Here is a 3280-nt window from a genome sequence, read left to right as displayed (position 1 = left end):
AAGGAAGGAAGGAAGAAAGAAAAAGAAAGAGAGGGAGGGAGGGAGGGAAAGAAAAAGAAAGGGAGGAAGGGAAGGAGGGAGGAAGGGAAGAAAGGAAAGAAAGAAAAAAAGCAAGAAAGATGCAGATAGAACCCCTACCTACACTCCCATGAGATGGAGTTAACCCTCGGTGTGTGGCACTGGCAGATACTAAGACTCTTGAATTGAGAAGTAGAGGTCAGAGAAGACACAGCACTTCTGTTCAGATCAGAGCAGAGGCCCACAGATGCACGCTCAGGAATCAGTGGAAGTTGCTCTTGATTAAAATTTCATGACCCTGGCCGGTCGAGCGAGGTGGCTCAAGCCTGTAATCCCAGCACTTTGGGAGGCCAAGGTGGGCGGATCACGAGGTCAAGAGATGGAGACCATCCTGGGTAACACGGTGAAACCCCATCTCTACTACAAATACAAAAAATTAGCCGGGCGTGGTGGAGGGCGCCTGTAATCCCAGCTACTCAGGGGGCCGAGGCAGGAGAATTGCTTGAACGTGGGAGGTGGAGGTTGCGGTGAGCCAAGATCACACCACTGCCCTTCAGCCTGGGTGACAGAGCGAGAGTCCGTCTCAAGAAAAAAAATAATAAATAAATAAATAAAATCTCATGACCCAGAGGGTGAAGAGGATGAGGTTGAATCATGTACAGTTCTAGCGATGGTAATTTAGGACAGAAGAGGCAAAAAAAAAAAAAATGTCCTGGAAGCTCACTATCTCTGGCTGTTTTTGTTGAGGGAAAAGTGCAGGGAAGATTTTTCACTTTGGGTTAGCCAGGCTGGTCTCAAACACCTGACCTCAGGTGATCCACCTGCCTCGGCCTCCCAAAGTGCTGTCATTACAGGTATGAGCCACTGCACCTGGCTGAGTTAACAGAATTATCTTTAGAGAGTTAATCTTTTTAAAGTAAAGTTAACAATATTTAAACACTATGATATGAAGTTAATACGTTGTTTTTAGGGATGGGGTCTTGCTCTGTTGCCCAGGCTGGAGTGCAGTGGTGCGATCCTAGCTCACCATAGCCTCGAACTCCTGGGCTCAAGTGATCCTTCTGCCTCAGCCTCTCAAGTAGCTGGGACTACAGGTGGGTGCTACTATGCCCAGTGAATTTTTTTCAATTTTGAGTAGAGATGAGGTCTCACTATGTTGTCCAGACTGGTCTAGAACTCCTGGCCTCAAGTGATCCTTCTGCCTCAGCCTCCCAAAGTACTGGGATTACAGGCACTAGCCACCACACATCACACACAGCCAGAGTTAGGATTTATTATTTTATTTTATTTTATTTTATTTTATTTATTTGACATGAAGTCTTTTTCTGTCACCCAGGCAGGAGTGCAGTGGCACGATCTCAGCTCACTGAAACCTCCACTTCCTGGGTTCAAGTAATTCTCCTGCCTCAGCCTCCCAAGTAGCTGGGATTACAGGCACACACCACCACACCTGGCTAACTTTTTTTTTGAAATGGAGTCTCACACTGTCACCCAGGCTGGAGTGCGGTGGTGCGATCTCGGCTCACTGCAAGCTCCACCTCCTGGGTTCACGTCATTCTCCTGCCTCAGGCTCCTGAGTAGCTGGGACTACAGGTGCCCGCCACCACACCCAGCTAATTTTTTTTTTTTTTTTTTTTTTGTATTTTTAGTAGAGATGGTGTTTCACCATGTTAGCCAGGATGGCCTCTATCTCCTGACCTCGTGACCTGCCCACCTCGGCCTCCCAAAGTGCTGGGATTACAGGTGTGAGCCACCGCACCCAGCCTAATTTTTGTATTTTTTAATATAGACGGGGCTTCACCACATTGGCCAGGCTGGTCTTGAACTCCTGACCTCAGGTGATTGCCTGCCTTGGCCTCCCAAAGTGCTGGGGTGACAGGCCTGAGCCACTGTGCTAGGCCCAGAGTTAGGATTTAACATTAGTAGTCTGTAGCGATGCTGCACCACACGAGGAAGGCACAAGTGCCCCCTGCTGGCCAATCCTTTTAGTTTCTCTTCTTGTATATATCAGATTTAGTTATTATTTACGTAGCTAAAAGAATCTCGGTCTATTTGTTTACTTTGGTCACCTAATACTTGAACTATTTGGAAATAGAAAAGGACGTTTCCTGTTTGTTTAGAGGCATTCCAAAGGTTCTACAGACAGTGATATTTCACGACCTAGTCATAGCCTTGTCCATATCAAGTAGTTCAGGTGATGTTTTACCTTGGGTCCTCACACATTCTTAGTGCTTAGCTGAATCTTCTATTTTGAAACAGGGTCTTGCTCTGTCACCCAGGCTTGAGGGCAGTGGTGTGATCATAGCTCACTGCAGCCCCGATCTCTTGGGCTCAAGCAATCCTCCCATCTCAGCCTCCTGAGTAGCTGGGACTACAGGCATGAAACACCATGCCTGGCTAATTTTTTTTTTTTTTTTCATTGTAGAGATGTAGTCTTGCTATGTTGCCTAAAGTGGTCGCGAACTCCTGTGCTCAAGCAATCCTCCCTCCTCGGCTTCCCAAAGTGTTGGGATTACAGGCGTCAGCCACCACATCTGACCTCAGCTAAATCTTTTCTATCTTTGAAAATTCTACAGTACCCGATGTTTCCTAGAATTTAGGTGGCAAGCTGTATCATAGGGACATCTCGTGCAGGAGGGGAAAAGGGTGAAGGCATGGCACATTGCTGAACAAGACTAATAGTAATACTTAGGGGAGTCTTGAAATTTATGGCCGGGCGTGGTGCCCCACACCTGTAATCCCGGCACTTTGGGAGGCTGAGGTGTGTGGATCACCTGAGGTCGGGAGTTCAAGACCGGCCTGACCAACATGGAGAAACCCCATCTCTACTAAAAATACAAAATTAGCCAGATGTGGCAGCGCATGCCTGTAACCCCAGCTACTTGGGAGGCTGGGGCAGGAGAATTGTTCGAACCTGGGAGGCCGAGTTTGCGGTGAGCCAAGATCGAGCCATTGCACTGCAGCCTGGGCAACAAGAGTGAAACTCCATCTCAAAAAAAAAAAAAAAAGAAAGAAAGAAATTTGGAAAGCCATTCCCAGGGGCAGGTAGCCCTAGATGATTTTCTAGGGAGACGGAAAGGCAATACTCATGAAGATAGTTACAAGTGGAGCCTGAAAGGGCAGCTGAACCTCTGGAGAGGCAGAAAATGGGGTACTTCTGTCAATCAGCACCACACTAGGAGATGTCTCTGCCCCAGTTCCTGTGGGTAGGTAGGCCCTGTATGTATGGAGTCAGGGTTGTTGTTTCTCTAGTTTGAGGAAC

This window comes from Colobus angolensis, unplaced genomic scaffold (genome assembly GCF_000951035.1).
Source record: "Colobus angolensis palliatus isolate OR3802 unplaced genomic scaffold, Cang.pa_1.0 Scaffold39, whole genome shotgun sequence".
Classification (NCBI taxonomy): Eukaryota; Metazoa; Chordata; class Mammalia; order Primates; family Cercopithecidae; genus Colobus; species Colobus angolensis.
Note: the sequence above shows the minus strand (reverse complement) of the source record.